Source organism: Strongylocentrotus purpuratus, unplaced genomic scaffold, assembly GCF_000002235.5.
Source record: "Strongylocentrotus purpuratus isolate Spur 01 unplaced genomic scaffold, Spur_5.0 spur5_scaffold_13, whole genome shotgun sequence".
NCBI classification, from domain to species: domain Eukaryota; kingdom Metazoa; phylum Echinodermata; class Echinoidea; order Camarodonta; family Strongylocentrotidae; genus Strongylocentrotus; species Strongylocentrotus purpuratus.
Window position 1 is genome coordinate 8,257,656 of NW_022145598.1, and position 17,693 is coordinate 8,275,348.

Here is a 17,693-nt window from a genome sequence, read left to right on the forward strand (position 1 = left end):
AGCAACTTGTATGTTGCTATTGTATTACGTATTGTAACAGAGGGTCGTCTTCGGCAAAGATACATACCACTTTCTCAAGTTAGGTTCTTGGATGAATGACAGATGATGTCACAAGGGGAATGAGATCTGGAGGTTTTTGGGGTGGAGCTTAGCAAGTTTGAAAAACAAATATTTCAAAAAATATTTCAAAATCTATGAAACACAAACAGAAGTTTACATATCAAAATATGAGATGTTTGCAGGACTGCACACCAACATGAATACACGTGTATTTTGATGAAAATTTTCTCCCAAATCCAAAAGTCTTCACAGACTATTTATTTTACATGACTCTGGCACTCGTCAAGTGCTATGTACAAACGTCTGGGCACATTTAAGAATAAAAAAGGAGAAGACATTTTCAAAGTGGTAAGATATTAGTTTGTAATCAACACACTAGAAACGATTTAAAGTACTGAGAACTAAGAAAATGAAAGTTTATGAAATTTTCTGTAAATAGCAATTTGGAAAGAATCTCGCATTATACGTCACAGTGTTACAAATTCCTCGGGGGTGATTGTCAATGGGAGGAAGTTGTCCTCGGGGGTAGTTGTCCTCGCGGGGTAATTCTCCGGGGGTAATTTTCCGGGGGATAATTGTCCTTGGGGGTAGTTTTCCGGGGGGTAATTTTCCGGGGGGTAATTGCCCAGGGGGTAATTGTCCTAAAACCCATCCTGAAGACTGACAGAGTCCCATTCTCTTTTCTCAGGTAATCAAGGTAGACATCAAACAGCTTGAAGATGGGCTCAAAGGACTGATTCTCAATCATATCACATACAGCAGCTTGAGAAACATCTTCATATAGGCTGTTCACGACTCTGAGGCTGAGATGTGCATGAACAGTTCATGCAGGGCCAGAGATTTTCTGTAAAACTTTGTAGGAGCAACCTCTTTGGCAGAATCCCAGTCTACCAGAAAATTGAAGAAACCATCACCAATGACGCATGGACCACTGGGTGGAACGAAAGGCTTCGGCCTAAAATCAGGAGCTGTCAGTACCCTGTAGGTACTACCTGACATCCGAGTTCAGAAGCTCACATTTGAGGGAGTTGAGAGACATGGTCAGCAGAAACAGTTCTCAGCACTGTAAACATCCAGACCTGCAACTAAGTCGGACAAGGTAAGATGAGACCGATGTTTATTCATTTGTGGAACTAATCGAGAACAGCTGGATCAATCCAGTGCCATGATGAAACGGAGTTGGTCAACTTGTCTACGGGCGGAGGGCGCCCTTGATGTCGAGCTTAGTTACAGGTTTTTTTTTTATGGAGCTCCAGTTTAAAAGATGAAATTTCGGCAATACTCAATTCTCTTTTAAAGAAAGTGTGACACTTTAATTAAGGATGGGTAAAAATAAATTTAAAAGACAACGTCAAGTCACTTCCGAGAAAAAAAACGAAGGAGAAGCTGAAAAATGGATTCTACCAACATGACTGCCACGCCCAAATCACCGAGAGGCCCGGAAAGTACGATACGTACAAGTAAACCTTCACACGGTACCATTCAGGCGCGTACGCAGGGGGGTGTTTGGGGGGGTTAACCCCCCCCCCCCTTGGTATTTTTATGTGTGTAAACCCCCCCTAAAAATCCCTAAAACCCCCCCCCCCCTCCTTTGGATTTTTTTTTTTTTTTTTTAATTATTTAAAAAAAAAAAAATTACCCCCATGGCTGACCCAAGAAAGGTGACCTTACCCCCCCCCCCCCCCCCCAACGGAGCAAAATGACAAATTTTCAAATTTCGAGACCAAAAAAAAAGAAAAAAAGTGTCCGCTTACCCCCCCCCCCCCCCCCCCCCCCCCACTGAGCGACTTTTCGGCTGGCTGAGTCGTTGCGATTTTTTTTGGACTCCCAAAAAAACAAAAAAAAAGTGTCCGCCCCCCCCCCCCCCCCCCCCCCCCCCCCACTGAGCGACTTTTTGGGAGGCGCGATTTTCAAATTTTCCTGAGTCGTTGCGAAATTTTGGACCCGATTTTAAACCCCCCCCCCCCCTTGAAAAAATCCTGCGTACGCCACTGGTACTATTAGTGACTTGATGTTACGTAACATTCTGGAAAAGGTCTCTGTCCTAGATGAGATTAATACTAAAATTGACGCTATATCTGAGAGAATGAGTAGAATAGAGAGAATGGATACGAGAATTCAAGATGTGGAGAATGCAACTGAGTATATGGAATCAGAAATGGGAGAAATCAAAGAAGAATTTCAAATATTCAAGCGTCGAAAGCTAGCTATGAATATGTAAATGAGCTTAGAAGAGGCGTGGTCGACCTAGTTAACCGTGGTAAACAAAACAACGTGATTCTACATGGCGTCCCCGGAGGGGAGAGGGAGCTGCGAGCGGAAACAGTGGTTGCGTAACATTCGCACGTAATTTTTTCAACCCCTATTTGCATATGAAAGATGTGGAAATAGAACTTGCTCATAGAACACCTGCAAGAGTCCATCGAACTGAGCAGCGAAGCGAGAAACAACCCCAATCAAGACCCCGTCCAATACACGTTAAGCTTCTGCGTTTCGCCGACAGAGTAGCGATACTGAAACAAAGCAGCAAACATAAAGATGTTAAGATCCGCGGGTCTCGAATAGGTATCAGTGATGACGTCCACAAAGATACAAGGATCGACCACAATAGACTTATGACGAAAGTAAAAGAGCTCCGTTCGCAGAACAAAATCGCATTCATACCCAACTCAGTGCCCCATATCATCAAATATAAAGATGGCCCCCAAGGATCAACCCGGCCCCTTGAAAACACTAGGGTTGACCGACTTTGACAACAGTGATGTGAAAATTATTTATTGAAATGATTTCATGAAATATAGCTTCATATTTTAAGTCTAACAAAACCATTACTGTGTCATCTGAATGTGCCGACAACTATGTTATCTTTTATATCCATAGCTCCTCTCCTGAGCTTTCGATTGTGTCAGGTAGACGGAAAGTGGTCGCCCTGTCGTTTTCATTTTTTCTTTTATATTTATGTATTTGTCATGGGTAGTTAGATTTGTATATCATCACTAGATAACAAATTGAGATTTTTTCAAATCAAATTTATTCATAGGAAAATTGCAACGAATTCCTTTTTGTATGAAGTCGGAGTTTTCGATCAATATATATGTAAATTTTGTAATCAAAATAAAGAAACAATAATTCATTTACTTTTTTTGATTGCCTTTTTGTCTCAAGATTCTGGAATGATCAGAAAAAAAATGTCCCACTTTTTAAAAGTTGTATTGTTTAAAGTATGATAAAGGTCACTTATAGTAAAGTGAAATGTTAATTTGTTGAAAGAAAACGGGTACCGATCAGATTTTAATTAGGAATTTATCGGAGGCGACAGGGGTCTTTTATGCGAATGGGGAAGTGTCTCTTATTTAATAGAAAAATAAGCTCATGTTAAAAATAAACAGGGCACTTATCCAAGATCAAAAGGGGTAATTATAAGAAGGGGAAGGGGCATTTATAAGAGGGAAAAAGAGCATTTAGTAGAAAGGAAAAGGGGCATGTGTCAAAATTAAAGGGGCAGTTATTAGAGGTGAAAAGGAGCACTCATCAGAGATGAAAAGAGCAATTATCAGGAGGGGGAAGGGGCACTTGCAAAAGTAAAACGAGCATCTCTCAGATTTGAATCGGGGCAATTATAGGAGGTGATTATTAAAAGCGAAAAAGGTCACCATTCATACCTGAAAAGAGGCATTTACTAGAGATTAAAAAGGGCACTTATGAGAATGGAAAATGGGCACTTAAGAGAATGGAACATGGACACTTATTACAAAGAAAATTGGGAGCTTTTTGAAGAAAAAGAGGCACGTTTCAAAATAAAAGGGGCACTTATTAGAGGGGCTAAAAGGGGTGGGGTTCATGGCTTATATGATATATAATGTTGCCACGATTAGATTACTGCTCTGTTGTATGGTCGAACAGATTCTATTCTCATACAACTAAGCTTCCAAAAATTCAAAAGAGGGCCGTAAGAATAATATTGAACAAGACATATGACACACCGTCGGTTGATTTGTTCACAAGTCTTAAATGGATGACATTAGATAAGCGGTTTGAGTTAAGTCGCGTTATGATGATATATAAATGCGTTCATAACTTAGCACTTTCTTACCTTCAGGTAAGCTTAATCAATCCTAATGATGTACATGAGCATCATACAAGGCAAATAGACAGTGGATGTATACGTGTGCCTAGATTTCGCACTGATCGTTATAAGTGTAGCCCAATTGTTTCTTCCATATTTGAATGGAATAAGCTAGATAATTCGTTGAGAACGGCTTCCTCCGTCAATTCATTTAAGAGATTGTTTAAACAAAGTTGTAATTTTTGAATGGCTCAGCCGAACATACACTACGTGCATGCTCTGTAATATTAACATGACTTATTCACATAATTGCAACTTAATTAATATTTTCCTATTGACATTACTGTTTACTAGGTTAATGTTATATGTTTATTTTGCAATCGAGTATTATTTTTGTAAATTTTCTGTATAAATGCTATAAACGATGTAAATATGTTCATTCAGGGCCCCGTGGAAGACCACTACTTGTTGGTGAATGGGCTACCCTGTCAAAAGATTAGAAATAAATTTAAAAAAAAAAAAAAAATTAGTCGTATAGTCGTATTATTTTGGAAAGGAGACTTTAACTTGTCTTGAATTAATATATTACTGAAAATACGCCAAAGTCCTTGATTTTGGGCCATTCTGGGGTCGTTACCATGGCAATCATTATAAATAGTGATGTAAATTGCATTTCATTACTTTCCTTCATGGTGAAGGATTCTCAACCGTACATTTTTACGCTTTCAAAAGTGTTTTTATAATATATAAATGAGTTTAACTGTTTCTTTGAAAAATACCGGTTATAGTATGTTGCCATGGTAACTGCTCTTATCTTTGAATAAGCTGTCCATTCGGTAATGCTATCATAACTTTTTAAACATATATATGCCCAACAAACAAAATAGCAATACAAAGGTTTTGCCACCTCTGGTGGTACCAATATCTGTCCTTGCCAATGGACCAGAAAGTAAACGGGTTTCCTGGCTTGCATAATTTGATTAATAGAACACTGCTAACGTTTAAATTTTACAGATGGGACATACATGACATTCATAATTCCTGCAAAGTTTAAAAGAATTTGATGTTGGCTGCAAATGGGTCATATAGTACATTTAACGTGCTGTTTTGATTTTATAGCATGTATACATGGTGAGTCAAAAAAAGTTTACACCTAGAAAATTGCTAATTATTTTTTAAAATCATCTATGAACAATAAGTTATTATACATCTTATGAAAGAGCGTGTTATCCCAAATCATTTGTTTGGTACCATTTTTGTGTGGTATTTGTTCACACTTGGATAAACAGGAGGCATTGTTTGCGAGAGTGCAAAAATCAACTTGCGCCAAAGTTGCTTAATATGTGATGTTTGAATAAAACAATGGGGATTTGGGAATTTATTTGCTCTTTGCAGATCCAAATAACCTCCCTAACAAAATCAATCATGCCACACATATCAAATAGCGAATATCAAATATCAACACAAATTTGTGCGCGTGTGTGTGGGTGTGTGTGACTTTGCCCTTTGCAAAAAGCATATGTAATGCATTTCATTTGATACATTCAATTCATTTTCTCACTCCGCTAATCCCAACATAATACATACTGTACGCATCACTTTGGCGCAAGTTGATTTTTGCACTCCCGCAAACAATGCCTCCTGTTCATCCAAGCATGAACACATACCACACAGACATGATACCAAATGATTTGGGATAAAACACTCTTTCATAAGATGTATAATAATTTACTGTTCACACATGATTTTGAAAGTAATCAGCAATTTTCTAGGTGTAAACTTTTTTTGGACTCACACGGTATCTGTGGTTTATTATAACAATATTTTATGTTTGTATTAACGAAAATATTGAAGATATACTATCAATGTGTGTTAATGAGATGATCATACATGCATTAATTAAGTTAACAAACTGGAAATACACAATTTGAACCGACAAAAGTGAATTAAGTGTTCGTAAAAAGGTTAACATAAATGAATCTTGCAAATATTGAATAATGAATAATGAAACAGTTGCATCATTACGAGCTGAAGAAAATGTGACGGGAAACTCGTAATCGAGTTTCATTTACCTAACGAATTCAACAGATGCCACTGCTCCCTCGTCCCTCGCATTTCGCCCCCCCCCCCCTTGGTCATGAAAAGAAATCTTCGCCCCTGCTGATTAGTTATTCGTATTATATCATTACATCATTTCTCACCTTGATGACAGCCACTGACATATTAAGAAACGGCTTGACGATTTTCTCGGTATTCCTGTCGACTAAACTTCAAACCAAAACTAATGTCGTCGATTGCACCTCTTGGAACTTTTCAAGCACTGGAGTTGCAACACATTCAGCTCTGTTGACTGTTTTTAGCTGCGCATTGAATTATTGTAGAACCTTTTTACTTGCCATTTACACTCGGCACTTGACAATCACAAGGTACGATAATACGCCAACGGCGGTCTGTACTATACTGGAAGAAGAAGAAGAAGAAGAAGAAGTAGAAGTTCAGTCATGTATAATATTACGAATTCAACAGAAGTGGTGTTTGGGGATGTAATACTGAGTAATTATTCTCAGTATATCATTGCATCATTTCTCATCTTGATGACAGTCACTGGCATAGTAGGAAACGGTTTGACGATTTTCTCGGTATTCCTGTCGACTAAACTTCAAACCAAAACTAATGTCTTCTTGGTCAACCTGGCATGCTGCGATTTGATAACTTGTTTCTTTGCTCTTCTGCAAGTCGTGACTCTTTTGACTCCATACGAACCGTCAGTACCAGAAAGTTTCCCCGTCATTCAAGGAGTGTTCGTCATCATTCCGATATATACCAGTATCTTGACCTTAACAATGATTGCAATAACCAGGTGTGTCAAGATTACCAGATCCGAAAATATATATGAAAAACTTTTCACAAAGCCGAAAATAACACTCATTATAATCGGTATATGGGCCTCAGTAGGAGCAATAATATGTGTGCCACTTTATTCTATAGATGAATCATTGTGGTTTATTTACGACTCAAAATTAAAAATGTATAAGCCAGAACTATTGAATAGCCCTGGAAACGTGCTCTCCGTCGTCGTTCTTGCTAGCGACACAATATATCTCGTTGTTTGCATTTCGGTGATATTGACTTGTTATATCAAAATCGCTCTTCACGTAAAAGCTCACACGAGGAGAATAGCTGCTGCCATAGAATCAAACCCATTAGATCAGTTGCAACAGCAAGCAAATCGAGATGCTCCGTCATCAAGTCATCAAGCCGCCGAGAATCAAGAACTACCTATGAGACAAATTATTCAGCAAAGGCAAGTCATGGCTAACAGAATTAAAGCTCATGAAGTTACGATCACGAAAAATCTACTAGTGGTTACTGTAGTTTTTCTCATATGTTTTCTACCATTTCCTTTCTTGATCAGCAGCCCGAATGCTATCTCTTATATAGTTGGTATATGTCTGTGCTTTAGCAACTCTGCAATGAACCCACTTATTTACGCCTTCAAACACAAAGATTTTCAGAAGGTGTTTCGATGTATCGTCACAGGATCTCTTCGGAAGATTCCCTTTCCGTCCCGACCACTGAGAGCAATTTTACAAACCGAATGAACGAACTCATTCTGTCAGGTTATCATGAGTATATGACCTCTTTTGTGGTGGGAGAGGCAATATTTAGGTGGTTGATGTTTCATGAATGTACATGCCGCCCCGATTTCTTATTTTATTCCATATTTTGATCACCTCAATTGTTTTCTCTCTCGGGTGTGTACAATAAGAGAGTACCTGTATTTGTGACGGACACTACGAAACCACGTTACCACGACAGAGACGTCAATTTCCAATCACTGTATGTAATTGCCTCCAATTATTTGTTCATTCTGCTTAATAATGTATTATTTATTTCGTACGATCTGTCTTGGGTTGTCATATTTTCAAACATTCTGCTTATAATGGTAGTTCCCTCTCCGCGAATAATTTTATAAAGTTTGATGAAATATGATACTTGACAATTTACCTTTTCTTTACTTTCTATAAAAATATTTGGCTATTTATGATTTACTGGCAGAAGGTGATTTTTGGTGTACTTTGTCTGTTTTGTTACCCAAAATTGTTCCTATTTTTATGAAATACAGAAGAAAATAAATCAAATCAAATCAAATCAAACCAAGCAAATCAAACATCAAAATGGATGACTACCTTATCCGAAAGGGGCATTTGGTAAATTAGCAAATTGACTAAGACAATCAAACAATGACTTGACCTGGAGAAAGTAAAATATTTTCCCGAGAGCAAAAATCGCGGTTAAGAGGAGCACAATCTGTTCAATCGAGAGAGGGTCCATGAGGGTAACCAAGGCCCTATACAACGTCCTATCATGGTTTATTTTATTCAAATAATACCCATAAAGCTTTATGTCCTCATATATATTTCATCACTTTTGACAGAAAATATGAAGCAGCCTAGGAAGTGTCCCCTAAAAGATTATTCTCTTAGAGGGAAAAGGAGGGGGTAATTACTTGTTTAAGAATGCAACCAATCCCATTTGAATCTGTCTTGAATTCAAAAGTTGAACATTTCCATGCAAAAATCTATTTAAGTTTTGTGTAACTTCAAAGATTTGTTATTAACCAAAAGTTAAAACATTGTTACTGTCATGACATTTGACTGGTAAGTGAAGGCAAGATTACATGCCTGCCGAAGGTATTAATATTGATGTGGGATGTGATACTGAGTAATTATTCTCAGTATATCATTGCATCATTTCTAATCTTGATGACAGTCACTGGCATAGTAGGAAACGGTTTGACGATTTTCTCGGTATTCCTGTCGACTAAACTTCAAACCAAAACTAATGTCTTCTTGGTCAACCTGGCATGCTGCGATTTGATAACTTGTTTCTTTGCTCTTCTGCAAGCCGTGGCTCTTTTGACTCCATACGAACCATCAGTACCAGAAGGTTTCCCCGCTGTTTATGGACTGTTCCTCATCATTCCGATATATTCCAGTATCTTGACCTTGACAATGATTGCAATAATCAGGTGTGTCAAGATTACCAAATCCGAAAATATATATAAAAAACTTTTCACAAAGCCGAAAATAACACTCATTATAATCGGTATATGGGCCTTTGTAGTAGCGATGTGTGTGCCCTTTTATTCTGTACAAAAATCATGGCGGTTTATTTACAACTCTAAAATAAAAATGTATAAACCAAAACTATTGAATAGCCCTGGAAACGTGCTCTCCGTCGTCGTTCTTGCTAGCGACACAATATCTTTTGTTGTTTGCATTTCGGTGATATTGACTTGTTATATCAAAATCGCTCTTCAAGTAAAAGCTCACAAGAGACGAATTGCTGCTGGCACACAACCAGGCCCGTCAGATCAGGTACAACAGCGAGCAAATCGAGATGCGCCGTCACCAAATCATCAAGCCGAGAATATAGCAGAGGCAAGTCGAGGCTAACAGATTGAAAGCTCATGAAGTAAGGATCACAACAAATCTAATAGTGGTTACTGTAGCTTTTCTCATCTGTTTTCTACCACTTCCTTTCTTGATCAACGGTTCGAATGCAATCTTGTATATAGTTGGTATATGTCTGCTCTTGAGCAACTCTGCAATGAACCCACTTATTTACACCTTCAAACACAACGATTTTCAGAAGGGGTTTCGATGTATCGTCACGGGATCTCTTCGTAAGATTCCCTTTCCGTCCCGACCACTGAGAGCAATGTTACAAACCATGTGAACGGACCTATTTGTCCGGAAAATGTGAACATGGGGGTATGTTCATGAGCAAAATACTGGAGGAGCACTTTGTTTATGTGTCCTGGATGTACACTTCTCCCGACTTCTTTTCTTCATTTTGGTATCGGGATTTTCTAGTTTTTTATTTTTTTATATTTATTTCACCTTTGACAGAAAATGTTACGGAGACGGAATATTGTTTAGCCTAAAACAATGTTCATGTACCTGATACAGCTCATTTTATGTATGTTATTACCAAAGAAAAAAGATGGCAGTCAATGACAAAATAGTGTCTGACGGTGAAGTCTAGAAGGTAAACGGGTTCCCTTGCATAATTTGAATAATAGGACACTGCTATCAATGTTTAAACTTCACAGATAGGACATACATGACATATTCATAATTTCTGCAAAGTTCGACAGAATTTGATGTTGGCTGCACTAAGGGACATAGTATTTTTAACATTTAAAATTTAAAAGCTCTAATTAGAAGCCAATGTCACTTTTAACAATATTGTCTAGGATTTTTGTTTGCTATACGTACCATAATATACAGCTTTATTGTCATGACATTTGACCGGTAAGTGTAGATAAGATTTTATTTATGCCGAAGGGACAAAATGGGGATACCGAATATGCCTAGAATTTATATAGTACAATTTATTGCAATGCATGGAAAATATTCAAAATGTAAATACTATTCGTACCAATGATATTTTGTTTCACCCCGTGTTTCCCATCCAGTGGGGGGGGGGTCAAATATGATTCTTTATAAAAAAAGTTCATGTCATTACTCAATTTTGAACAAAACCGCACGCATGTTTATAATACGTAAAGTTTGTTTGTGTATAGTTGCTTAATTGCTCCTATCAGATATTCATCAATTAATGGGATTCACTCGTGGTAGAGCCAAGTTGACAGTGCGGTGTATGCGTATGTCTTCCTCAATGGCTGATGCGATTATCGATGTAGTTGTTTACCTTACTTGATTACCAAGTTACAGTTCTACAAAATTAAAATATATTTGTTGTATTAGATATTAGTATATACTTATTTGACAACTATAATGTGTTTGCTTGTGTTGATAATGTTGTATATTTTGTAGAACACCAACTAAGACGCACCCACAAAAACGAAAGAAAGGTCTTTTCGGTTTGATAATTTGTTACTGTATGATGAATATCATTGATTGTGTATTTTATTGACTTATTAAGTTGTATTACTGGTGTAAAGACAAGTGCAAAAAAAGAACAAAAAAGTGCCATTGTTTGGTCTTATAATTTGGTCAGTAACGTTTTATAAGAGAAATAGAAACACATGCTTGATAAGCAGACACTGCTCTTGTCTGATTTTTCATTTCGAAATACAGTGCGTCCAAGAAAAAAAGTAAAACCCGAAAAAGAACTGTTTTAGTGAGCAAACTATGAATTTCATATAAAAATAATTCTTTACTCTTCATAAAGTAGGAGAAATATGCATTTAGATAATACTTTGTATGCATTAATTCATACATGCCCCGCCGATTACCATTTTTCTGTCAATATCATGTCAAAATCTATTTGACATGTGCCAAATTTAGGGGAAACAGTAAAAATGTTGGTATCACATGTTCAGTTTAGTTCAGTTCATTTTATTTTTGCACGACACCCACATGTAAACATGACGAAATGTAAATATAAGCTTTAAAAGATTATTATGCAAGTTTTCCATTGTGTGATGATGTGCATTCAAGTAAGCGAATGCAAAAAATAGGGGCCAGTACTCATTTTCGAGATGACAGGGGCGGACACCCTTAGATTTTCCCCAAATCAATAAAAATGAACAATAAAAGAGTGCCCCTTTTGTGATCGGAAAGGGTAACCATCGAGAGGGAAAGTCAACATATTAATATATTCATTTTCTGCTATTTGTGCCCGTCAAACCATACCTGTCCCCCTATATTTGAGTGTTCTGTGCTACGGTTCATGTCCAAATAATACCTGGCTGTCCGCTTTGTGCTTTTAATAAAGTTGCTCTTCTGAAAAATGCAACAATTACTGTTCATAACCATTAAAGACCCATTTAAGTATAATTACTTTTTACCATCACCATGGACAATATCTACTATCCTATATTTTATGACTATGGCGTTATTCTTATTATTAAAAGAAGCACGTGTAAATAATCCTCTCATTTGGTTTTGCAGATCATATTTCAGGTCATATTCGTTCATGTTCTATCTCGGTTTTACCCAAATCTGGCACAAATGGATTTTGACATGCCATTTTCAAAGCAAAGATGCTAACTTGAATGAAACGTGAATGAATTTGTGCGATCAATGTATCATTTTCAATTATATTACTTCTTCTTTACGAAAAGAATGGAATAATATTCATACAGCTAATAGTTTGTTCGCAGTAATCGCCTGTTTTAGGGTTTCGCTTTTTCTGTGATGCACCGTAAAATTCATTTGGTATGAATGTATTACAAACTTGTATAACAAGTAAATGGAACACACGTTCATTGATGACATTATTGGTATAATAAATTGTTTATATCACATATTACATATGTATATGATGTTGATTTCATTCATTCGTGTTCATACTAAACTATGTCACGATATATATTCCTGTATTGTGATTGGTATTAATGTTCCTACTCACGTCACTCATGTATAAGAGATGTTTGAAATACATTCACAATCAGACCCAAAAGAATAATCTTATTTCATTTTGTCCTTGATAGAGCATTTTATTTGTATCATTATAATTGTAATAAGGTATTTGTCGTCACTTGCGCCTGATGGGAGGGGGGGGGGAATGAACTGAATCACAGTGACCCTCGAGATGTGCAATTAAGTGGACCACTACACCGGGGTTTCCCCCTTGGGAGGTTCTTAACGTACATTATAAGATGATGACGTGGATCCAAATCAAATGATTGGTTGAAAGCGTACACGTGACCAGGCATTTATTTTGCTTAACGCGTAATCGCGCGTAATTTGGGTAATGACCGGTCATTATCAAAATCATGTTAAAAAACAACATTTTATAAAACAAATGAAACACAATCTTATAAAACAAATAAAACATAATCTTATAAAACAAATAATACACATCATTTTGTTCGGGCATTAGTAAAATTACCCCACTTGGTACCTTCAAAACAGTCCAAACGCCCTCGGCTATCGCCTCGGGCGTGTTGGACTGTTCCAAAGGTACCTCGTGTGGGTAATTCTTACTAATGCCCTCACTGATGTGTATTATTTGTGTATTGGTGACTGCCTCTTTTGCTATCTAACGGAAGTTAAGTGCAACTTGGGTTCCGTGTGCGCCATGTTATGTTATTCTGTAATTCCTTCTTACTCCTTATCCGTTAGTTGACAGCAAACCAAGTGCAGATTTTGAGCTTGATCTTACAAATTCTAGCTGTTCTACACAAATTATTTCTAGGTAATTGGTACTCTTTATAGGAAAATCCAATCTTAATGGCCAAGTACTCTAATTAAAAGAAAGCAGAAACATAAGAAAAACATCCTAGTAATTTATCTTTTTTTTAACGGATTTGGAATTTAAAAAATAGAAAAGTTATGATTATATGAAAGTTGTAATCACTACGTGTGGGAACTTCAAATTGGCTGAACCGGTTTGGTGACGTAGTGCGAGACAAATTCCCTTATCGGTTTCGACTCACAAAACGACTGATATTTCTATTAGTTTTTCAAAATGTTCAACTCGGTAAGATTGAATCGGTTAGGTCTCTATGATGTATTTGCAGACAACTCTCCCATTTGACTCGGGAGAGTCTTCTCTTTTCACTGAGAGGAAATATAACATAGTATCCATAATAAATTTTGAGTAGTGCGCCAAGGGAGAAGGAACTTGGGAGAAAAAAAAAAATTGAAATTATTTTATTTTTGTACACGAAAAACTAAAAAGAGATGTCCATGATTACGTCATAGTCCACCCACCAAACTGCCAATTGAGATTCGCATAGATTTAGTGATCTCATATTCCAAGCATTCACGACCTTCCTATTACTGGTCCGACTTATTTCAATCTGCTTTCATTGCATTGCTGCTTTCATAAAATTCAACTTTTTGCAAAGGTTGGATTGCCCTTAACTACTGAGTCTGCACACAGCCTTTGCTTGAGAGGAATGTTTCGTTAAATACGTCATAGCTTCTTCTTTTTCAGAGATATATGAAGATTACAGGGAACTTTTGTGCCCATTTAAGAGTCATATTATCATGGTCTTTTCAAAGTGGAATATCACAGAAAGAGTTTGTATTTCCTCTCAAAATCATCAAAATGATGAACTAATTTTATAGAACCGTGTAAAAAAAGATCAAGATTAAACTAAAAATTACAAAATAACAAATATCAATGAACTGCGAAGACATTAAAAACGCGATGCAGATCGAAAAGGGGTACGTACCACAAATTACCCGCGTTTTATTTCTCGTTGAAACTTAAAGCCTATAAATACTGAAATATATTGCCGTCAATCTGTTAGTTTAAGGGCAGCGGCATATATCTAATTCATTTGGCCTGTTGAGTATTTTTAAGGGGGTTAACATCAACAAAATGTCTCCTCCGATAAACCTTTTTTCCATTTTAGGTAATCTGATACGTAAATCGCACAAATTAAAATTTTTAAAAATCGATATTTTATTTTATTACGCCTTCTTTTGAGTGTTAATAGACAGGAAACTTTTCAAACTAAAGATATTACACTAGCAAGAATAGAGCAAGGAGTAATCCCTGATTTACAGTGTATGTTTGAGTCCTATATACAGTCATGTCATAGTACATCGACAATAGATTCGACAAATAATATACTGCTTACATGAAACGGTTTGAACAGGGGTCGCCAAACAAACAAACGCACACACACACGCGCGCGCGCGCGCGCACACACCCGTACGAATATGGGCACCTCGCAAGCGCAAGTATCTCTCCGATCCTCCCCTCTCATATCTGTTGGAAATTTCAATTTTCTTTCAACTTTGAACGCTGTGGGGAAAATAAATGGTGTCTTTGAAACTGAAACTAAATCCAGTAGCGCTTCATAAACCCTTGTTTATGTTATACTTAGAATAATCTAACCTGCACTCCCTCACTGACTGGGAGGGTACGAAGATTCGGGGCAACAGACGACAGTCTTTCCATCGCTGCTATGACAATCGACAATTCCTCGTTAGAAAGTGAACTCGTCTTCTGATTGGTCAAAACAGACTTGGTCACGTGCAGAAGGTCGGCATGAGTGACACCCAGCATCTCGGTGATCTGAATTATAACGACAAGATATTATTCAAATGGGCTATGTTCTGTCTTTCTTTCTTTTGTTTTGGTTTATATTGTTCTACTTCTGTCATTTTTATCACAGCGCATTAAAAAGACCTTGCACGAGCGTTCAATCATTTCGCTTATTGTTTGTGAGTATGAGTGGTGACGCAAGCTGCAATCGGTACTGCTTCATCTATTTCTCTTTGTATTAACTTTTGTAAATGCGAAACCTACAGATATAAAATTGGTTTATCAATTAGAAGCCGTGTGTGGATTCTAAAACATTACACAGAGTGGGTCGTAATGTGTTGAAGATTGTCGACAGTGCCGATTTAGTGTGTGTCCGATAAACCATTTTAAGGAAACTTTCTCTATGAATTAAAGGCCCACTGCACTACTTGTAGCTACTTGCGCCCTCTATATAACAAACAATGCCTAATCGGTGACCATTGGTCCCCCATGATCCTCTTTTTCTTATGTTAACTGACAGCTGAGTTGATGAGATAACCGCCTGTCCAGTGACCTTGCAGGGCAGTCTAATCCCTCCTTTAAACTACGGCAGATAAGCTTTAAGATTATTAATAGAGAACACAAAGGCCTCTTTTAATGTATTTTAGTCAAAGTCGATTGTAAATGCCAATCTATCAACTGATCGTAACCAGTATTTCGTTCCTTCAATATTTTTCATGCGATTACAAATACTATATTAAAGTACAAGTCCACTCCAAAAATAACGGCTGGACAAAGTCAAATTTATACAGTAGATTTGCGGGTACACCATGTGAGAGAGAGAGAGGGAAAGGGTTAAGGAGTCCTGAAAAGGACTCTGACTCGGTAATCTTTCTTGGGGGTGTGTAGTCCTGAAAAGGACTGTTGTTATCTTTCTTAGCATATAGTTCTAAGGAGAACTATAGCGCTTGGAGAGGATGATCTACCCGCAAATCTACTGTATATCTACATCACCATGCAAGCCGACACTTACAAGCAGCATCAAAGTCAATTTTGTTTACAAGTAAGTTTGTTTGTTTGTATTTGTATTTGTACATGTGGGTTTTTTCAATAAATATTATGATAAACAGAAAAATTATTATCCTCACCGTTGAAAGATACTGAAAATCCATAACAAGTTCTGTGAACACAAGAGAATGATTAATGCAAACAATATATAAATCAGCTTTAACATAATTATTCAAGATGACTACGTGGAACATACATACCTGTAAGAGAAAAGATAAAGATAAAGATAAAGATTCGTTGTATTAAGTGAAGAAAGACTAAGGAATGATTAAATAAACAATTATCTTTAAATAGTAATGATTATAATAAATGCATGTGATTTGTAAGGCACCAAATCCAGTTGAAATGAAATGCTCAAGGCGCACTCGTGCATAAAATTAAATCACATAAACATTAAAAGATCTTCCACAACACTCTTTAAAGAAATACGATAGAAATGTCATCAAATTCAAGGTCATGAAGATAACAATGGAAATAATGGAATTTGAAATATAAATCCACAGTTGATTTTATTGTCTCTGATTCCATCCAAAGATTTTTATCAGTGCATTGTGATAAACGTAGAGTACAGTTATCCGCTTCTGGTGGGAATTCACTCCAACATTAATTCCGTTATTTCAAAATCAATTTAATGCAATAATTTTAATCGAAGATCATACAAGTGATCCTGTAAGAACTAAAGAGCTCTGTCAAAGCACAACAAACAGTCCTAGACGAGGAAGGGAAGATATGGAGCATGGATCAAGATCTTTCCATGCTCACGTTATTTCTGACTAGAAATCAAGAAATAAAAAATATAAATAATAAACCTTCTTCGAGCCATTTTCAATAAGTCTTGATTTTTTTAGGAACTTGGAATTGTGTCATGGCAAACGTTGCTCTCAATTATCATCGAAATTATGAACTAATTTTAAAGAAACGTGTTAAAAAAAGATCGAGATAAAACTAATTATTACAAAATAACAAATATTATTGAACTGCGAAGAAAGTGAGATCGCGAAGCAGATCAAAAAAGTGAAATCCATTCGCAAAATCTGAAACATTGGGAAGAAAATCGAATATGAAAGTTAAGTGGATAGAAACGTTAGTAGCATATAATTATATCATTATTATCATCTCTTTACAGATAATGATGCATAATTATATTCGGATTGTACAACCTCGATATGTCCATGGACAACAAAAAAACATGTTTTGATGATTTCATGGAAAACCTACCGTCATTTTGGAAAGTAAAAATAGGAGCAATGCAAAAATTATACGTTATTTGATTGATTTCACCTCCAATGACATCTCAACAGGATTACGTAATTTAATGTGTTCCTACGTAAAATTCGACCTTATCTCTCACTCTCCCTCTCTCCCTCTCTTCCTCTCTCCCTCTCTATCATCTCTCTCTCTCTCTCTCTCTCTCTCTCTCTCCTTCTCTCTCTTTCTTCCTCACTCCGAGTCACTATCTCCCCTCTTTCGTTTGTCTCCTGGAGATCGATATTTAACAATCAACACCGTACATTTTTATCTAGTTGCACAACAAAACAAG